The 23,271-nt window shown below is 38.4% G+C and overlaps 1 protein-coding gene across 1 annotated transcript in view; it reads left to right on the forward strand.

The window, feature by feature from the left end:
• Positions 1 to 15,111: 15,111 nt before the first annotated feature.
• The window catches only part of LOC121941708 (voltage-dependent T-type calcium channel subunit alpha-1I-like), a 295,976-nt gene continuing 287,816 nt past the window's right edge, over positions 15,112 to 23,271 (forward strand). The window contains exons 1-2 of the mRNA XM_088074767.1: positions 15,112 to 15,324; positions 18,815 to 18,997. The gene's annotated coding sequence lies outside the window, so the exon portion shown is untranslated. The remainder of the gene's footprint in view (positions 15,325 to 18,814; positions 18,998 to 23,271) is intronic.

Here is a 23,271-nt window from a genome sequence, read left to right on the forward strand (position 1 = left end):
GTTTGTTTTTTTTATAGATGCTGTTCTTACCATTTTTGCCTCTGTTGTTTGCTTGTTCTATTTGTTTGCTTCATTTTGTTACTTGCTAGTTTCCTTGCTGGCTTTTTGAAAGAGCTTGATGGGTTGCATAAGGTGCAAACTATTGTTGTGCCATCTGATTTTGAATTGAACTTGTCAATAAAAATAAAAATAAAAAAAAAATACATTTTAAAAAAACACATCAGAACTGGTCATTGTCAATCCAATCTCAATTTCAAACATTCACAGATCTTCAAATTAAAGTCATTAAAAACTGTGAAATCTTTCTCTTTTTTTCAGAGTTGGATGATAATTTGGATGCTCAGTGGGCCCTGATTAAAGTGATAAAATATTTGCCTTACACTGATATATCATTTAACTGTGCAATCCATCACCCCGCTTTTTTGTTTAAAAGATTGAATCCTCAGAAATATCACTGCCTCACATCCGAAAACAGACTTGTAAAACTACAAATAAAAAGAAAAAAATAAAGATATAAAAGATATATATGTAAGAATCATTGTTTTTTTGCTACCTTAGAATGAGCCGGCGGCAGCTGACCCTGACCTTTCTGCACAAGTGAGCTAAAGTGGAGTGAAATAATCATTTTTCATCAAGAATCAATAACATACCATGCATTATGTATCATGCCCCCCCCCCACCCCCCTTGCCATTTAGTGTCCTGGCCTTGTCCTGAACATAATGATGTATAAGAGCCTATATGTCTCTGTCAGTGACAGTCCATATCTCACCTTCATCCACTGCACATGTATATCAGCGGCTCATATCCATGCATCATACACTGATGGGGCCATCAAGTTTAAATGGCTGGGAAAATGGCTGTACGTGCGCAGCTGGTGATGTGACTCCACACAAACAGTCCAATAGTAAAGTGGACTCAGAGATCATGAAGATGCTCGAAATGCATTACATTTTCTTCCTATTCTTAAACTCTTTAACAGCAGTGATGTGTCTCACGACTGATCTTTCAACCACAAAAACACTGAGAGAGGACTTAAGCTGCTGCTATTGTTTTGCTTTTACTCTGTGCCACATTTTTACTCTGTATCGGTGTGTCGGCACTGTGTCGGTGTTTTTCATAGCTTCCTCGTGGATGCATACTGCTCACAAGGTGGATCTCCATGAACCCTCAAACTGCGCAAATTTAAATTAGGATTATAAAATACCCTTAATGGAAACATGTTGATATTGAAAAACTCCCATTTATTGCAAAAAAGTTTCTTACACGCACGTGAGGTGGTATTTAAGGCAAAATTTATAAAACCATATTTCACAAAACTGCAATGAAAACTCATTTTCGCTTGTAAAGGTCACATGATGTGCAACAAAGAGTCACATGACATTCTAAAAATCAAGGCGCAATATGTGTGGACGGAGGAAGAGACCAAGATCTTTGAACGTGATGCAGCAGGCATCACATAACTCTTCAAAAGTTGAGCGTCGAAGTTTTGAATCCACAATTCTCTAACATCTCCACTCCCATTGTCACTCACATGACATGCCATCACTTTCGATTGGAAATTACCACAGCTAGTACAGTTACTGCAAAAGAAATAAACCTGCTAATGTTTTGAACATCCGCCATGCTTGTTGGAATATTATCACAGGAAGAAAAGTCCCATTAAATCCATCAATGGAAACAAAGTCAATAGCAATTGTGTTTTAGCAACATTTTGAAAATATTGCTCAAAATCTGTAATGGAAACCTGCCTATAGACAGCATAAAATACTGGATGTAGTCACCATAGTGTCACAAATTGGTTTTCGGGATGTTTTGAGGCCTTAAGTTTGGCAATTTGGCTGTCGCCAACTTGTCTTTTTCTTTTCAAGCCAGATGTGACCATTTTCATAGTGTCTAGAAATTGTTTTTTAGGAAAATCCTGCATAGTATACCTATAAGGTTAACCTCACTTTACTAAATTAACTCAAATTCTCTAATGCTAAGGGGTATAAGTAAAACATTCAAGGTGTCAACTTGTTTTTTTAAAGTTCAAATTGTAAGTCCAGCTTTTATTAAGATTTACTTTTTTTGAGGAGGAAAAGTGTAAGCTATTAGCTGTTATTTGATGGGTCAATCAGCATAGGCCGCTGCTCACCATGGAAACAGTTCCCATGTGTGTCCTTCTGCCGCAAACAGTGTTGAAATGACCCTCATTTCAATACCATGCATATTCATCTGGAAGACACACAGACTGAGGCTGGGTCAGAGTGAGTGGAGGTGAAGATGAAGAGAGAAGATGGCACAATGAAGAAATACTGGCATTGCACAGGGGATACACACACACACACACACACACACACACACACACACACACACACATATACACACACACACACACACACACACGCACACACACACACACGATCCGCTGCCAGGTCGAGGAGCTGAATAATTCAACAGAACAAGGATATTGCAGAGGGCAGCCATGTGTAGAGTATGGACTGTCAATCTCATACACACATATACTAGAATATTCCATAAATCTGTGAACAACAATTTAATTAAATAATTTTGCATACATTTACCATTGTGTGATATATATCAATATCAGACGAAAACCAACACACAAAAAGACTGACACTCAATCACCAAGACACCAAGTAGCAGCAGTGCCACAGACACTTCCACACTCAAAGTAAAAAGCATTTGCAATACAGAATAATTTGCCCATCAGAGAGAACTGACAACTTGACTTGAATTTTTTAATACATCCCACTTAGTATCTTGGTCACAATTCAGTAAAATAATAAAATAAAATATGGAGGAATCTGTATCGAGTCTGTTTGTTTATGGGTTATGTTGCAACCCATAATAAACAGCCGAGCAAAAATAAATAAATAAATACATGGGTTGGTATGAGAAGTTTTTTAAACTATATCAATATCAGTACTGACTTCAAAAATTCTGTATTTTATGGATTAGTATGTTTAATATCTAATTAAGGACAAGGCCCGCACTAGTCCATATTTTTCTCACTCTGAACAAATCCAGGAAAAGACCAGATCACTCAATACTGTCTGACTGCCCTGATAGCTCTTACTGAAGGCAATTATAACATATGTACATTGCTATGCAGCAAATATGTTGAAACTTAATGTTTCTTCATGTTCAGCACAAAAAACACTTAGAAAGAAAGAAAGAAAGAAGAAAGAAAAGATCATGCTTTGGCTTAAAATTTATAGTTTTGGTGCCACAATCACAACCGGAAATGCCACCAAAACCTTGCTGAAAACACATAGTTTTGGTGGCTAAAACACAGCTGGTGTGGTGTTTGTTCATCTCAAACTGTGGCCTGCAGCACGGCAGTCGTTTCGGCTAGGTGTCTCGCCATCCACCATTCCCTTCATCTGCGGATCACAAAGTCAGCTCATAATCATGTGATCAAAACTATGCTATTTTAGAAAAGTTAATGTAATGTAAATGAAATGCACTAATGCAACACATCCGTGGTGTGCATAAATGAACAATGTCAGCGTTTTATTCTGGCAACTGGGCTGGTTCACGATAAACCTTTTTCTCTTTTTAAAAGAAAAAAAAGATTTAAATCCCTAAATCATCAGTACTGTAGTTGTTGCAAACGTTACTCCCGCAGGAGTGAGTAATGCATTTGTTGGGGGACTATTTTCAAGTTACCACACATTTGAAGAAGTGAGTATTTATGGCAGCAAGACTCTGTATGTACGTGGGTTTGATTCACAATAAACTTAATTGCTTGTTTTCATGCTAATCAAGGAAAATTGTTCACATGTTTTTAATAGGTTTTGGAGCAAAAGAGCTCCATGGCACAGAGGAGTACACTATATGAGGCTTTGAACAGACAGACAATGCATGTTAACCGGACCAGTTCATTGTTGCTTTTGGTTTTTTTAATTGGAACCGTCAACAATAATATAAAATCTTGGAAATCAGTAGTCTTATCTTTACATGCATCTTTAATTAGCATATGAATTAAAATCCACAAACAGTAGTTAATCTGTGTACATTTAATTTGTCCACACCTCTGTCTCTTTCTATTCCTCTTTAGTGTTTTTCTCTGTCTGAAATTAACTGTTTTTCATTTTTGCTGTGGTTTCATTTTTCATTTTGTGTCAATAAAGATCAAAAAAGCATACTCTTTTGTAAGAGTTAAGCATTTTGTCTTGTGTGCAAAACCACTGAAGCTGCATAACTCACTGTTTGTATGACTAGACTGAGTGCAAGTGATTTGTTTGGGTGTCCTAAACACTTGTTGGAGTAGTTGTTGATTTGTACTTTAAGAGCTAGAGAGAGAGAGAATGACAAGGAACAGAGGAGATAGGGAAGAAAAAAAACAAGAAAATGGAAGCAGAAAATTGGAATGACAGGAGGAGGATGGGGTGAAATAAAAAAGGATGAGAGAGGAGGAAGGCTAATAAATTTCCGGCTCTCGAGAGCAGACACAAAATTTGTTTAAACGATGATCTCATTTTTTCATAAATGGGTGTAAACATGTCACTGAGCGATTTACCAATCCAGCAACACATGCTTGACAGATGAGGACTTATTAAGAGTCAGTTTGCACCACTCCAGTCATTCAGTATTTACTGCCAGAGCATCAGCCGGACAAACAAATTGGCCTTCACTGTCAGATACAGTTACACATGTTTTTCTAGACAAGCAGGAACACTGGAGAGTGTGATCAAAGGGAAGCAGCTCTGCCACAAACATGAGCTGATGTCTACTTTGGGTCAAACCAATTACTCCAAAAACTATGATGAATATTAACACATTAAATCTTATCAGTCTTCACCCAGCCAAGTAATTCCGCTAAATCTCCCCAGAACTCCTGTCCCTGGTATGTGCCTTGAAAACAAATGTATATGCAATTTAACTAACACCAGGTATCAGCTGATTAAGGATTCCTTTTTTCCGGAACAATTGCATATACTGATAATACATATACATATCAGCAACTCGTAGAGCTCTAAAGATCAAAATACAATTTCCACATCACTGTGGCTCCGAGGGTCCGTGTGATGTACATTTCTCATTTGCCCATCTCTGCAGGCCAAGCATGCCGAACACGTCCGTGTATCCAAACAAACAACAAAGTATAAGTAGAACTTTGTGCTTCCATGTTCTTTTTAGATCATATCTGGTTGTTAAAGCTGGTTTATTTTGCTGTCATTGGACAAAAATATCGTCAGAAACATCGAGCGTATTTCAGTTCAAGTGGACTGAGCAAAACCTACATTTCTACACCTCCTTTTGGCTGTTTCAGGCTTTAGAAAATCTAGCCGTTGATGGGAAATTTTGGGCAATCACAAATCGTCAGAAAGAGGCCGTTTCTATTGGATGTGCTAGAAATGCAGATGTGTATGCATGTCCCTTTGCAGAGGTGAAGAGCCTTTTCCACAATTTTCAACTCCTACTGTCACTCTTGTTTGTTCAAATAAAACTGCTCCAACAACAACTAGCAGCAGGAGAGCATGTCATGCAGAAAAAGTTTTTATGGTGGCTGTATCTTATCACCACTTCTGCAACTATCAGACACACTCAGAGAGGAAGAGATGAAGGTCAAAGAAGTGTCTACATAAATATACTGACATTAAATTATGCAATTTTGAGGAAATTAAATCCTTCAAATGTTTAAAAATTCTGCTCTCACTTCCAAAGTCAAGGTTAAAGTTGATCAGTAGAGATTTAACTAAGTTCTGTTTCTTTCCTTGGGTGACTAAGACAGATATATATATATATATAAAAAAAAGATATTCCATTTGGTCCCTGTTAAATGCAAATGTATGTGCTTGCCTGTGTGGTAATTTGGGGAAAAGAGCACATAACCACATTGCACAACATAACAGGGGCTCACTCTGTTCACGAATTACATCAAAGAGGTGAATCCAGGTAAAACACTCCTCATTAAGTCTCTGCCAATCACAAAAGAGGACATCTAGATAAAAAGAGGCCGGTGAAATGGAGAGATAATTTACAAATCTGATATAATTGGGATGTGGATTCTACAAAATGAGGTTCATTGTGAAGAAGATTAATATCAAATATTTTGTACATGCTGTGAATATTAAGTGGGGAAGCAGAGCTTTGTGACACTACTGATGCTGTTCAGCAGGGGTCAGTAGAGCGCTGCAGCCTGATTACATATGCAACAGATGAAGCCGAAAGAAAGAGAAGTGTGAGAGCAAGCAGACTCTCAATCAATATTGGGGTGGAGTGGAGAGACCTGCACAATGACCATCACACACACACAAACACAAACACACACACACACGTACACACACACATGCAAGCTTGTCCATCAGACTCGTCCTCGACAGAGTAATGATGTCACACCATGGGCAGGCTGCTCTGCACTTGACAGCCACCAGCTGTACCTGTGTGCTGCCATGTCACACACACACACACACACACACACACACAACCTGGTCTTTGATTCTCCCTCTCTCTCACACTCTATCGCTCGTTTCCTTCTCTCTCACACAAACATACAGACATTTTTCACTCACACACACACACTAACACAGTTTGGTCAGTTGTGGCTCTTGATGGATGAACAGGTTAAGATGTTTTCATGAAGATAAACTACCAAACAATTAACTGAGTGAGTGGTCATGGGGCGCCCTGGTAGCTCACCTTGTAGAGCATGTAACACATGTAGTCTGAGTCCTTAGCAGTGGTCAGTCCTATCAAATAAAGGCAACAAAAATAAAGATATTTTAAAAACACTCATTGGTTGTCAGCCGAATGAGAAGGTCAACGCTATAAGTTTGGTTTTACATTCTCTACTAGATCATATTTAGGGTTGGGTAACTTTTTCATTTGAACTGATACCGGTGTCGATATCTTGAACACAGCAGCAGTACGCAACAGTACCTTTTTCGATACTTTAGTCTTATTGTGGGCTAATAATAAAAAATGTAAGTTTTGAACAAGCAACATGTTATAGGTTCTCTTTGGTTTCCATTTTTCGGATTATTATTATCAGTTACATGCTAGGACTCATGATTTTATTGATCAGATAATAATGTTGCTATCATCACTCTCACTACACGTTAGATCCTCTCACTCCTGTACCCATTACCCCTCTTTTTAGAGTCAATGTTTTGTATGTTTGTCTGTACAGTTCAGGTCACTCCGTTGCCCTTGTTTGCCAGGGGCACCAGATGGCACATCCACAGGAGTTGGCCTGCCCACAGGGCCTCCATCCCCCCATCATACAGCACCAATGCCCACCCCAAGTCTCACCCTGCTCCACTACTGCTCATAATACAAGTAAATTACAATAACATGTAAACAGCAGAGTAACTGCTGTGAGACATCCCATAAAGAACATCACAGAGGGGCAAGTTTCATGTTATCTCTGTCTTTGTTTTTATTTAGACTGTTTTCACTTTTAACCATTTTCACTGTCAAAAAAGTTCTAAGTACACAGTGCACTGTATGAAATACATGATGATCATGGTGCTGTGTCATTGCTTTACACACTTAAAAAGCTTCTCAACTGCGAATTAAAATGTACAACATTTGAGTGTAATGCCATGATTAGAATATAATTTCTGACCTTGGCTTTCAGTCATACAGATATTTCACACATCGTTCATCATCTCTCATGTGCTTTTAGTGTTATATCGTAAGAGATCTGTTAATAAAGGCAAAGGTGTCCCAAAGCACACCTCTCTTTATACCTTCATATCTCTTTATAGACAAATAAAAGCAAATTAGCATTGCCAAGGCACGTTAGACTAAAATAAATAAGATATTCATACTCATGTTTAGTGGGGAGATTAAATATTTACTTGAGATTTTTAGGAGAGGATTTGGGGATTTTCTCATTGACTTCAGTTTATTCTGAGGCTTGCATACATGCACCTGAATTTTCCATTTTAATCCTGTCATTTGCAGATTAGCACCTGCCCTCTAATTTAGTCATGTTGTGGTCATTATCTATTGCTGTTTTCCTTTCTTCAGAACTGTTTTTTCACCTTCTTTTTAAAACATCTTATTTACACACAGTCTTGCCACAGACTGCTCTGCCTCTCACCTGCTGCTGTGGGATTTTTTTCACTTACTCCACCTCAGCCACTCTCTCCACCCGGCCACTCCTCATCAGCCTCATCACTTCCACCCAGTGCTCCCAGCAGCTCTTCATCTCCAATCAAGCCAGTGTTTTAGCAGCCTCACTCCTCTCTCTCACTCTTTTCCAGATTATCTTTGCTTCCATACCTGACCTTCCAGCACTCACTCTTGGACGGTTTTCCTAGTTTCAACTCGGCTCTCCTCTGACGCCCTCTCCTTGTCTCTGCCCTGGTCAACCATACAGCCTTCTGTCTCTGACCACAAGTTTAGCTGCTGCACTTCCTTTGTGTTCTACTGCTTTGGCTCCGTCAAAAGAGATCGCCACTCTTCCTGCCGTCTTCAGAGCTTCCTGCCGAGGCAAACATCTCTTCTGTGTAAGTGCCTCTGGTGTTTACCGTTTGATGGTACATCGATTCCCTACCTGTCCTTGTTGTTCCCGCTACCTGCTCCTACTGGAATCGTCTGTCCCGCTTCCTGCCTGACGCCAACTCTGCTTCCTCCTCTGGTATGGAGAAACGACCAACAATGTCCAGCTCTCTTCATGACAGTGACGAGGAAAACAATCAGAGCATTGGTTGGCAAGAAGGCGCTATGGCTAAACAGTAGCCATACTAGCCAACTAAAAAAATATTTTCTTTACACTGAGGTTTTGTGACAGTCAGACTGTGACACCATCACACAGAATCAATGTGCTCTCTGCTGTTAAAGTAAAATCCCATAATGACTGCTCTGCTCCATCAAATGATCAGCTCCATTCATGAACGCTGAGAACACGTCAGCAACCGTCACCTGTCACCGCCGTTTGTTTCGACCCCGTTCTGTCTTTTTTAACTCCTGTCCTTAACCTTCCTTTAGATGGTCAAATTGCCAAAGATGACAAGAAATTAAAGAGCAGATGAGTGCAGACTGGTAAATGTCAAGAGAGAGAAAGAAGAGGAGGGGTGAGAGTGGGAGGGAAAGAGAGAAAGAGTGGGGGGCTGAGACGGTAGACAATGGAAGGTGAGAGGGAGAAGTTTTTGTGTTTGTGTGAGTGTATGTGAGGGTGTGAGTGAAAGTGGCTGACATTTGAGCTGGGACCAGATTGGTGTTTGGAGCTCAGTTCCTTCTCTTCAGGCTCTCTGTCAGCTCATTTACAGCACTGAGAGACCAGAGAAAGAGAGGGCGAGGAAACCGAAAGAAAGAGAGTAAAAGGTTAGAGGAGATAAGAGGAAAGCATTTCTGTGGAACGAGGTAGACGGCCAAAAAGTTTAGCTTGGTGCAGTTACTTCTTAAAAACAGATGTGAGGGAGAGGATGATGACAGAATATACAGAGTACATCCAGTAACCAAATAATGGATTATAAACTGTTTTTTCCTAAGAAACAAAAACAACAGATTTTGTATAAAGCTGACAGTCTTTGAACTGATATCCCTCACTGAGACAAAATGAAACACTGGCCTTTTTAGTATGAAAATGAGCAAGCTGCATGGACAAACTCTACATGTTGGCAGTGAGAGGTAACTGCATGAATTCTGTGGACTTCAATGCCCAGAATCTTCTAATGTGCAGTCAGTGAAATGGCCCCCGCACACTCCAGCTTGCTCCAGCTGTTCTGTGATCATTTATGCTAAATGCTCCCAAAGTGTGTTGGGAGAGGCAAAAGATTAAACATTTGCAAATCCAATTTCACTCAGGGCTGTTTGGAAGACATTTAAAATCTGATCGAATCTTCTTTTGTTTACATAGACTGTGTACAATTAAGTGACGTAGCTATCTGATGTTACCCATTGGTGTGTGGACTCCTGTTTTGAAGGCTTGTGTTTAGCATTTCGGCTCTTGCCATTTTATTTATTTATTTATTTATTTATTTATTTATTTTGGAGCCAGAAGTGCCCATATTTGAATGAAAGAGAAGAGCGGTGGAGGAGTGAAAGATAGATCTGACTTAGCTAGTCTGGGATAGTGTCCTTGTCCTGAGTGAAGTTAAGTGCAATAAATCCATGAGTCAAGTCCAAAAATATAAATCTGTGTCGAAATCAGCAGCAGGAGAGTTAATTAAAGTTACCTCTAAGGTGGCGCAACTAACAACTCACGAAAGTTAAATTGAGGTACATTGAGTGAAGATAAATTATTTGAGGTCTCATGACTTGCTCACTGTAATCTTGTAAAATGTCAATTTTGGGGAGAAACTTCAATAAATACAGTTTGTTTTATGTTTTCACAATAAAATAAAACAGATATTAGAGAGGGTTTTATAAGTTTAAAAGCTTTTGAAACTGTTTTTTTTTTGAGAATGAGAATCATTTGCATGTAAAATAGGAATTTAAATCTTATGTAGAAATGGCGGTCCCCATCACTGATATAAGAGAGGTAATTAATAACTAAATGTGTGGGTTCAGTTTCATGAAAATTTACAGGATTCTAACTTTAAATTTAAAATTCGGTTAATTTTTCATTTTTGAAATGAAAAATTTAAAAAAAAATTCCTGGTTTTGGTCACCAATCCTGTTGGTTACAAAACACAGATTTTATTTGCCTAGCAATGACTTGAAAATCTTGAACCTTAAAAAAATTTCAACCAAAAGTGAAGTTGCTGACAATAATGTGCCACACCATGCTGGTACAGCCTCAGGACAGGGCCATCACCCCATTTTTGGACTTTACAGCACAGCAGAAATGCAGGAAGATAAGCATAGAGAATGCGAGGCTCTGTGGCCTTCTTTTGTGCACCCTGTCAACTGTCAAGATGTCTCAGCCTACCAGGCCAAAGCCCTGTGCACTCATCATAATTGGCCATTAAAGTATCATCATAAGCACAAAAGAGCATAAATCTCCTTGCGGGGGGGGGGCTTCCCTGGAGCTCCCGGATGATGAGGCAGCTCTCTCTGCCGCCGCAGCCCAGTCAGGGGCCACTAATCTGGGCTACGCAGCCAGGGAGCAGGCCTTGGAGAAAGTCCAGTTCCTTCATATTGGACAAGGAGAGTCATTTTGTTTGCATACTAATGCATGTCCTCACATACGTGTGTGTTTTTTGCTAACATGTGACATGATGAATAATGCATGTGCCAATGTTTAGCTGTCAGCTCACATGTGTTGGGTATAATGTGTGTTGTTGACAGATGTTCAATGACAAATGCAAGCACACACACACAAACACACACACACACACACATCGAAGTGCTGAGCTATTGGCTGGCAGTCAGTTAAAATGCAGTGCTGCTGAGTGCAGAGCAACCTCACCACTTGGCCCGCCAGCATTACTGCAAAGCACCATTTAACCGTGTGTGTTTGAGTGTGTGTGAGGGTGTCTTGGTGTGTGTTTGTGCATGTTGCGCGTGCATGTGTCCAGGTAGGCCAAGTCTGTAGGTGTTGATGAGTCTGCAGTTGGAAGGACTTTTTGAAGCTTCATGTGGTGAATCTGTGTGGGCAAAAAATTGTACAAGTGTCCATTTAAGCATCACAGAGTGCTTAGTGTGTCTTGAAACTATCCATCTGTCTATCTATAGAAAATAACAAGAATGATACAACACCACACGGATAGAGCAATTCAACCACAATAATAAACATATAGGATGTAAATACAGAAAGGAAACACTGCATCAGAGAAATGATTATCTGCCTGGCTGATACATTATCACATTATCATAACCGCTAAGCAGCAACAACTGAGCTCTGAAGCAGCAAAGCACTCTCTTATCAGACCTCTTGCTTTGAGTGGCTATGCAGTTTCCCCCAAGGAATCTGCCACAAATCACTGACAGAAATCTTTGAGCACATACACACGCACACAAACACGAGTATCTTGTATCTTAAGGCTCAAAACTCATAAATTTGTGATGTATTCTCAGTCGATTTTTAAACCTCTATTTTCCAACCCACATGTACTCTATCTGAACCATGCACACTCCCACATCTACGGGCCGGCACGCCAGCAATCACTCACAGAGTTCCTCCACTGCAGCAGATGGAGGTTTAGTGATTTGCTCAAGAGCACCCTGTCAGTTTTCAGACAATAAATGTCCACAAGTCTGATTTTCTTTGGACTACTTGTGCACATTTTACAAAGTGGAAGTTTTTAGAAGATGGAACTGTTTTTTCCCCCGGGTATAGTGCCATGAAAAGCAATGGTTATTTATCAGACATCACTGTGTTTCCAGCCAGGATAGGTCCCTGAAAATCTGTCATTCTTTACCAAGATTTTTCTGTTTCCAGCTGGGATAGTGCCCCCAAAAGCAGCTGTTTTTTCTTTTCTTTTAAAATTGAGACATCACTGCATTTCCTGCATTTTTTTAAGCAACCTGATGTTGTTTTTCCCCTGTGTATAGTGCCACGAAAAGTGGAGGTTATTTATCAGACATCACTGTGTTTCCAGCTTGGATAGCGTTCCAAAAAGCTGTTGCTGTTTTACCAAGATATTGCTGTATTTCCAGCAGGGATAGTGCCCCAAAAAGCAGCTGTTATTTTACTAAGACATTGCTGTGTTTCCAGATTGTGCCTACAAAACCAGTTTTGTTTTAGCTCAAATACAATGATTTGCCAACCATAATTTAATGGATAGATGGATTAAATGTCACTTTAAAAAAAGTGAGAATTTATATATATATGTATATATATATATATATAGTCTGCCTCAGTCCTGTGTTTCTCATACTTCCTCTTTGTTGCGAGTCACATTCTCTCTTCCCTCGCCCCCCCTGCATTGTAGTTCTCCATCAATCCACCAGATGCCCTCAGACTGTCTCACCTGTCTAGGTCACCTGACTTTTTCTTAAACTGCTCATCTGTTTCGACTTTCCCTCATCACCTCTGCAGTAACTGGACCTTTTCCACTCATTTCCCATCACTGTTCTTTCTGCCTTTGTTTTCCAGACTTCTGAACCCAGACTATCATCCTGCTCCCAAGTCACATGCCAGTTCCTGACCATTGCCTTGTGTAGATTTACTTTGATCCAACCTGCTTGCCAGGTGTGTAACTGTCTCTTTCACCAATGGTGACACTTAGAACATAAGTCAGAACATACATGAAGCATGCAACTTAAAACATCACTCAAGCTTCTGCAACACAGATATAAAAAAATGGTGGCAGACAAAAACATTTGTGGTGACTGATGAGGACACTAAATACATGAAACAAATGTGTCACATTTCTGTTATGTTTTTCAAAGATCTTTCAACCATTTTAAGGTTTGACAGGTGCCTTCTTTTAGTATCATCTCATTACACATTCTTCTTCTGCAGAGGGTTAATAGCACCTGAGTAGAGCATTACAGCCACCAACTGTTATCAACTCCTCATAGTTGCATAATTGTGGTAGATGGTAGCACACCCTGGTATATATCAGTATGTTGGCCATCTTAAAATATGATTTTAAGAAGGCCAAATATTTTCCATGTGGCGATCATGCAGAGGACAGGAACACTTTTCATTCTTATGGGAGGACAGCTCGTCTCTTCTGCAGCGTAGAGTCCTCCCCTTGTTGCACGGAAGAGCAACAGGGCTCCGGAGGAACACACAGATAGACAGATGGACAACCAACAGACACACACAAATACACACAGACACACACAGACACACACACACACACACACACAAAATGTACCATCAGGGCCTGGAGAGCACCAGGGAGCTGCATGAGTCTCACATTTAATTATCTACCTAATGGTCTCACTGTAGTGTCATTAGACAGAGACAGAGAGAGAGAGATAAAAGCAGCGATGGAGGGACATGGGTCCTCAAGCTTTGCCTCTCTTTAAGAGATTGATGCAAACAGCTAAGCAGAATTATGCGTGCATTCAAAAGAAGCCCATTTCAGTTTTCTGGTGGCATCTCCGACCGTGTCAGTCAGAGTTGCCGTGTTTGTGTGGATATATTTACTGAGTTTGAAGTTTGCACTCAGCCATGAATATCTCGAGTGTTTTGCAAATGTACCTAATAAATGCAATGGCTAGATCAAGACTGATGAAAAGGTATTGAATTAGACAGCGAAATGAACACGAAGGGCTATGTTACATCAGAAATCAAAGTAATGGAAACTAATGATACTACTCTTAATACATAGATCCATAAAGCACATAATACTAAACACCAGCTTTGTAAATCAGGGAGACAGCAGTATTACAATATCAAGGTATACTGTGGTATTCAAATTTAAGGTTATCATACTATTGGCCTATCTATGGTATCAAAAGAAAGGCATCTGGATGGAGAATCTAATCTGCACATGCACATTAGGACTGATGTTGGTTAAAAGAAAAAAAATTCAATGAAAGTAGATAGTAATATTAATGTAAAATATAATATTATAGCCTGATTGTGAAAAGCGCATTTTGAGCACAGTGTGGTATAAGTGTGAGTATTTAACACTGCATGAAAAAATAATAATACATAAAAAATAGTGTTGCTGTTAATCATTGGCATATAGGCTGTAATAATAAAAAAACAATCTACTTAGGATGTAGTATATTGAAAATAATTCATTTTTGTGTGTGTTTTATTTCATATAAAACATGGTGGCATCAAGACAAAAACCTGTTAAAATGTTGAAAATTTATACATATTTGACATTCATGATTAGTACTGATGTTGGTTAAAAAACAACCCAAAAGACACCACCAACTCAATGAAAGTAAAACATAATATTGATGTATGATATTTTTTTATAGAAAATAAATAAATAAATACCATCTTAAAAACATAGTGACATTATGACAAAAAGCCATTAAAAAATCTAAAAATTAATGAATCTTTGACATTTATGATTAGGACTGATGGTTAAAAACAATAACTTAATAAGAGTAGAAAATAATATTAATGTAAAAAAAAATTTAAGCTTGATTTTGAAAAGCGCATTTTGTGCACAGAGCCATGTGGGTGTGTGTAATATTTCAGCGGTACTAAGGGTTAAAATCCAGGTCTCTGCTCACATCTGTGTCAAACAGAGTTCAGAGTTCAAGACGACAAAAATCAAGCTAACGTCACTTCGCTTCCTGTTTACGGAAGTGCATTTTTTTCATGGATGTATTATATTTTCAGCAGCTTCCGGGCTGACTTCTTTATAATACATCCATGGAGCTGACCCATAGATGTATTATTGGGACTGATGCGGGTGAATTTCCGTTACTTGACAAACCTACGCGGCCGAACATCCGGGTATTTGCACCTATAGTACACTTGAGACCGCGGAGCACAAACGTTTGCCAGTTCGGAGATATCAGCTGTTTTACAACCTACAACAGCAAAAGAGGGAACTATGGTAAGACACTTAACTTTAATAAGTAGAAAACACACTTTTCTGTGATGTGCTGTGTTCATATTATAGCTTTTTGAATTGTTTTAGGGTGACCAACTACATAAACAGCTAGCTAACCGCTTGCTAACCAGCCTACTTTCAAATGTTTAGCCTACATGAAACCGACACTTAGCTTAATTATTAACTACATAACCTAAATGTGCAAAGGATATTAACTTTACAGTTTGAGTTACTGACACTAGCAGTATAGCCTTTCTGGTTTGCAATAACTTTAACTATCTTAAAAGGGTAACTTAGTGTTATAGTAGCCAAAATGTTTGTGTTGTTTTGGTTTAAAGCTAGCTTACTTAATGAGTGTAGTGCTACTATTATTTGTAAAGAACCAGTGTTTTTATACTAAAGTGTGATTTACAGCTTGTATTAGATAAGCTTACCAAACATTAGGACCAAAAAAACAAATGAGTCAATGAAGGTTTTATCTAATGTGGGCATGCCAAAGGCTTTCTTTTCAAAACAATTTACAGAATGCTTTATAAACTGTTTTAAAAAAGAAAGATAAACACACAGGCAACCCTTTGAAATCTGGGGTTTCTTTCAGATACTTTTCACAAGTATTTAAAACTTTAAACCCTCAGCAAATTGATGCAATTTCTTTATAAAACCTGGCAGAAAAGGCAATGAGGAACTTGCTAATAAATGTTAAACAAATTGCAAGAAATTAGTAGATCTATTTTATTTTCTTCATATTAGAAAAAAATGAGGGGAAAACTATATTTATAGCTACTTACATGTTTAAAATTATGTTATGGAATTATTATAATTTTAAAGCATGTTTTCCTTGTCATTTCCTTTTTCTTTCTTTATTAATTTAATTTAAATTTGTTTGTTTGGATGATTTTTCAGGTACTTCTCTGTTCCTTTTACTAATTGCTTGCTAATTTTGAGGTTATTTCTTTTGTTGCTCATTACCCTCTTTCCATGTTGTTGAAAGAAATCTAGCCACTTTGCTCGGGTTTCAAAAAGGTTAATGCATAAGTCAGGCATTGTAGGCCTTATCCAATGTGGACATGCCAGAGGCATTAATTAGCTTGCTAACATTTTATTGCAGATATTGTTAGACCATAATAATAATTATGATACTGCATTTATTTATAAAGCAGTTAAAAACAATACCCTGATAATACCCACTGTCATGGATAACCTGAAAAAGTCATGGAATTTCACAGTTACATTTTCAAGGTCTGGAAAAGTCATGTAATCAGTAAAATTGTTGAAAGTTTTGGAAAAGTCATGGAATTTTGTTGTGTGTGATGAAATTGTTAAGAGTCAAACAAAAGATCTGTAAACTTTATAAAAAGCTTCCAGTGAATTTTATTTGTGCAACGTTTCGGATGAACAAAGATCTTCATCAAGCATTTTCAGGATTTGAAAATTTGCTGTGTCCCTTTAATATGGTTACGCTGACATCAAAATGAGACATCATCCTTTCACAATAACACTCCTTTTTCAGAGAAAAAAGTTTGTTGGAATATTGTTTTTGCACAATTGCACAAATGATTCTTTTGTTTGTTTGCTTTTATGTAATGTCTGTCATCGCCTTAGTGCTTTTAGACCAAAAATCCTCTTCTGCTGCTCCTCTACATATGCGTATATCAGTGTGTCTTCTTAAAAGAACGATAATTTCTTTCTCCCTCTGCATATTGATGAGGGGATTAGAGATTAGAGAGATGTGAGGCTCTGATGATGGGAAAAGAAGGAGGGAATGATGAAAAAGAGGAGATATGTTACAGCTGAGGGCATGAGCGAAGGAAGTGGCCCAGCATCTCAGTCTCAGATAATCAATAAGCATATTAACTGAAATCACACTCGAGGATGACGCTTAAAATTCTCAATCAGTTTTGGGTCATTTCATTGATGATATTTCTTGCACTTGAAAGGTGTGAATAATTTTTAATTATTTGTGGAAGTTTAAGAACAAAGGAAATCTTACACACTTACCAGTTTTTATTAGCTCAAAGCCATTTTGAAAGGAATGCAGTATGCAGTCTCGATTATTTCTTTCTCTTGTATTCCCTTTTCTTCTCTCATCTCATAATGCTAAAATAAAACAGCCAGAGAAAGAAGTCTGGATGACTACTCAAACTACTTTCCACCATAATTTCATGTAATTTTAGGTAACTTTCATAGGTCCAATTCAGACTAAATATCAGTCCTGCTTATCTGTGTCAGAAATACAGGTTAGGGCTCTCTTCAGCGTGCTTTGAGTGCAGTATCTGACGGTGATAGCTGACCTTCCAAGCACTGACGTGTGTCCATAAGTTTTTTTTGTGGGGAGCTTAATTGTCTTTCTGGGGGTCATTGATTTTCAGTCAAAACTGCATAGGATTTTTTTTTTGACTGATCACTTTATTAGAAGTGAATCTCATTTGTAATGCATCAAGCCAAAAAGTTCTGTGTAGTTTAAAAGGATGAAATAGCCCTGGGGGACGGGGGCTGATATGTTAAAGGGATATTTTTCTGATTTTCACGCAGCTTTGTATCATAACAACGTAGATACTATGTCCAGATGAACTGTGGTAAACATCCCTCCTTGTAACCAGTGCCTGGATATTCCGCCAACCTGCCAGGACAAAACTTTTGCTTGCTTTCAAGCTCTTACTAGAACTAAAGGCAATTTTCATATTCTCTTAAGTAAAGGCGAATGCCACAGTCTTTTTTAGGCATGGGGATTATTATTTTTTATTGATATTGATGCCATTATCAAGACTTAACGAGCTGAGTCTTTATCAATACCTCTATCGATACTTTTCTGTTATTTGGTGGAAAGACAAGGTGACATTTTTTAAGATTTTTAATACTTTGATTTAATATTTACTTTCTTGGCATCAGTAGTTTTAATGATGTATTATCAGATGATTAGAGCTCATGATAGGATGTTAAACAGGTTGTAATTCCATCTCTACTATACGTTTTATATTGTTGGGAAAACAAATTTCTCACCCAAACAACTGTAGTATTGTCTCTCCCCCACCAGATTTCTTCTTCATTTATACCTGTTTGCTAGCTATTCAGTTATATTAAAAAAACTTAATTGGACAATTGGTGTATGCGGACTAATGATTGGATTTAAATTATGTGACTTGACCCACAGGACTCAATCCTGGTATCAATAAGCTCAAATGTAAGCTCAAAAAAGTGGAACCGGGTCCTCAAGAGAACCAGGTTTTGATCCTCATCATGCGTCCTTTTTTCTTTTTTTTTCTCTAGTCATGTAGCATCAATGTCAAAAGTATCTGTAGCTTTCTTCTGCATAGACAGCCTGCTTTTATTAAAAGACCTTCTTCTCAACAGTGAAATACTTGTAAACACCAGGAAGGTCACATAATTAGAAAGTGACTCTTTTATAGCCATAAACCCCTCACGTGCACAGTCTTTGACCCTGCTGTAGTGTGAGCTCATTCAAGTTTCTTTCTCTTTGTCGTGACTTGAATAGGTCCATTTGATGAGGACACTTCACTTCCACAAGGTCACACCAGCTGAAGCAGAACCACAAGAGTGTTAAAATGGAGGAGGAACAGGCTCATCTACAAAGGTCCCCCTGCTGAGGGTGTTCAATGGCCCATCAGGCAAGCCACATTCAACATCTGTCAACATGGCGTGTGCCGCAGATTTCCAGGTAAGAAAAAAAATCTCTTTTGTTTTACAAGCTGGTCTTATTTAATTTTTATAGAGGAATTTACCAGTTCCTCTACACAAACAACACAACACAGAGTCACTTAACAAAAACAGACGACTCTTTTAAAACCTTGCACTCAGTGAACGCTTGGTTGCGTCAAGGTGACGTTTTGAAAAGGCCTCAGTGATAAAAGCCCTGTCTCGCTGAGGTCTCAGACTGACAGAGTGTAGCAGCCATACAGTCACAGGGTGAAAGGGTGACCTAGTGGAGGACAAACTGCAGCGAGTCCTTACTTTGATGAAGACTTCTCCTCAGGGGGCCTTTCTTTATGTGGGATCAGCACTTGACTGTTCGTGACTGGAATGCTGTAGGTATGCATGCAGAGCAAAATGTGTGATGAGCGATGAGTGATGGCCAGTTTTCAGATCATGAAATTGTCTCTATATGTGACTGGATTTACAATTTTATCGTGTTATTTGTGAAAGTAAGGTCTGCATGAGTGCTTTAATGCCATGTTTTCTGTCATTGTGGTTTATGCCAAGTGCCTTTCTTTCAATTTTTAAATATGAAGCTTGATTAATGTTAAGCTCATTAAATAAAGCTTGCATATATCTTTCTCCAAATTACCTGGCAGACTGTCATCATCCCCCCGAAATAACAAACTGCCAGGAATGTCATCTTTTTATTTACCTCACTTTTGTCAGGAACAACCAGCAGCTCTACAAGAGCTTGACAATGTTGATGTGAAAAGTATCCTGTTAAGATGCCATCCATAAGATTTAGCATGCACATACCATATGTTCACATCAGCGTTGTTTAGAGCAGTGTTTTTTTCTGTATAGGGTGAGGCAATTCTGATTTTAGTAGGCTAGTGCAGTATCTTTTTTTTCATACTTTTGCGACATTTCCTTGGGGTTTATGATGGTATTTGTGTAAAAAATGAGCATAAACTTTACATTAACTGTGAAAACTGAAGTATATTTAAAAAAAGCACAATGCATTTAACAGGAATAAATTAACCTGCCATCTTGGAACGTCACCAACAGATTGTCCTATATATGTATCCTCTGATCAAACCATGATATTTGATGAGTTTGTATGAGAACGTGTTGGCTTTTCTTGTTGAAAGAAGTCATCTCAAGATAAAGACAGGTGTGGCAATACTCCCAAAAGGGTGCAGAGGCATTTTTCTTTTTTACCAGTCCTGTAATGGTATACCCAACAGGCAGTCGCCATGTTTCTTAGCTCAACTGCCTTTTCCACCAGTAGAGACTGACCTCTGGTGGTGCGTGCTGTGCACTACATCATCTCAATACAGCATCTCAGTATGAGTTTGATAGAAGGAGGAGTATCTGTATGGTTGAAAGTGTTGAAAATCATTGCTTGGCGATTTGTATATGATACTGCCTATGTGTAATTTATACTACATTCAGAGAAGTTGTATGCATTTCTGCATATTGCGCTTACCCTGAGTCGCTTCCCATATTATTGTTTGTCCTGATATTTTTCATTCAAATAGGTCTAGGTTTTTGTGACAGTTATGACTGTTTTATGGGTTGGATTAATTTGAGAGACAGAAATACAAAATACAGCCACACATTTCTTGTAGAAATATCAACTCTTAAATGGCAAATTGCTTTAGTCAGCAGATGCTGACATTTTTCAAGTGGCACTGAGATGTTTTGTCACATCTTCTCTCTGTATGTCGTAACTCAGATCTTCACAGGTCCGATTGCTTTAAGCTCATTCTACTATTGCTGTCCTTGTAAGTTTGCCCTGAACAAGCATGTGTGCAGAATGCTTAGAATAAAAATCAATCAGGGTGTGTTCTACCGTGTCATGCTGCTTGCCATATTTCTAGTTGTCTACCTTTTTCTATTCCCCACGGTCCATCACTGGTATGTATGAGGACCCGATGTGAAAAGAGACAAGTGGGCATTGAGCGGACAGCGGGAACGTGACAGTGGTGCACAATGACCGCTGTGCCTCCTGGGTGGGATTGCTCGCTAGAGTCTTAGAGGCGGCTTGACCTTCCTTGTTCTGTTTGCAGTGGCAAGGGACAAGGTGAAACCCAATAAGATTTTGATAAACCACGCTGTCACCTCCGCTGTGCTTCTCTGGGTGTTTCCTTTAGTGGCTGTGTGTGTGATAAAGAAGTGGAGAGAGACTTAATGTCCCTGAGTGTGCTTATACTGTACTGTAAGTTCATCTCGTGCAACTGTGTTTTTGTTTCTCCTTGTTTTGGAAAATGCAATTATGAATTGAAGTCCCAGATGGATTCTGTGTTTCTGGATATTGTCTGAATAAGGGAACTACAGGCTTATTGGCCTATAGTTTCCTTGATGACTACTATCAGCCAGCAGATCGCAAATGCGATGGCATTCACCTATGGCCATGACTGATGTTTTCTTGTTGTGTCACATCAATTTTGCATAGGCTAAAAAGCACGGCTCGATACTGATATGGCCCCCTCGTCCCAGGGACAATAGAACACATATGTAGATCAAATGGAGATCTTCTCTGGGATGCTGTCGAGACAAAAGAGCATAGTTAAATCACTATTGAGCCATCAGGGGACGCACACTATTGTTTCCCTGTACATTGTAAACAATGAATCCATGTTGACATCAGCAGGAGGACAATCGGTTAATGTTAGCTGTTAGCAGCCAGTGGCCAGAAATAACTGCTGACAGAGGTTGCATTAAGTCACATTATGATTGGTTCAAACTCTGTTCAGTAAAAACTAGTGGTGAAGGTAAATTATAACGTTCTCAAGATGTTTTCACGTGCTATCTTGTGAAATGTAGTTATTGCTTAAAAGACAAAGAAACCTTAAATAAATTCAGCTGTTTGAACGAGAACTTTGTTTACATTTTCACAGCAATATAAAATATACAGTATATTAGAGACAAAATTTTGATATATTATGCATGGTAAAAAGGCTTTTTTTAATCCATTTGAAGGAATATTATTTAAAGGTTATTTTGTAAATGGGTATGATTAGATTTGTACTCATTAAGAAAGTGTAATAAAAGATTGAATAACTTGAAAACAGTACAGTGTTTTTATAGAATAAGATTTTTGTTTCCATGGTAAAAAAGGTTAAAGGTTCAAGGTATATTTAAGGAGGAATAAATAAAAACAAAAACAAAATTAACAAAAACAATTAAAAAAAAACAAAACAACAAAAACCCCACAGAAACCACTGGTATTGCCTCAGAATTTAACAGATTTACCATCAGTGAGTCACTTGTCTAAATTTGAAGATGTAAACAAATAAAAAGGACACATTTTAGGCTGCAGTGGTGCTTAAATTGACAAAGAGCTGCTTTTATTTACCATTTTGGAAAAAAGAGTCTGAAAGTGTTGTCATATAATCTAATATGCTTAACACCACAAGTAAAAAGTGTCTTTGTTTACTAAATGAGCAAGTCCCACCATATTAATTTGAAATTGTATGTGTCATATCAGATAAAAGCATCCATATTTAACTTTGTTGCGTGCAGTACTGATTGGGGGATGATTTGTAGCTCACTCAGAGAAGGAAGTGACTGAATGCAAATTTTGCAATCTTATTCCTATTCGATTTGTTTGGACTAAAGTGGTTCTATGATGATCACAGTGGTTTTTACTGACCACAATTGTTGGACTTCCTGTGATGTTTCCTACAAATTACTTAGATGCCTGATCATGTTGATAGTGCTAAATAAAAAGAGTCAGTTTGTATCCACCCTGTGTTGATGAAATCTGATTAAATTCACATATAAATCTGCAATGAGCAGTCCATCTCCTTTCTATCAACCTCTATTGGCAGGCAGTATACAAAGTAGTGATAACCAGATCTCTGGCACAATCCCCAGATGTGTCATTTGCTTTACTGGCGGTGGAGTGTAATGTTTCAACTGCCCGTGTTTGCTCATAACTCACTGCCATTCATTGTTGAGGCTTAAAATGCAAGTGGGCAGAGGAGAAGGTGGTGAGTGTGCTGAAATACCAAGAAGTTGGCATTGATTTAAGCCCCCAAACCGAGAAAATTCGTTTTGAAAGACAGAAAGAACTCAGCACCAGGTAAATTAACTTTTGGATTATTGGTATGTATCGACAAACCCTTCAACCCCTCTTGAGGTGTGTAGCAGGCATTTGTACAAAGGCATAATACAGTCTAATTTCCCTTTTTTAGAGTTGAAGCTTTTCAAAACCGACTGCTTACAGTGTCTTAAGAATGAGAGACTGAAAACCTGAGAGTGGATGTTCTCTGACAAATAAAAGAGCTT

This window comes from Plectropomus leopardus, chromosome 3 (assembly GCF_026936395.1).
Source record: "Plectropomus leopardus strain MGB_pleo_1.0 chromosome 3, ASM2693639v1, whole genome shotgun sequence".
NCBI lineage: Eukaryota > Metazoa > Chordata > Actinopteri > Perciformes > Serranidae > Plectropomus > Plectropomus leopardus.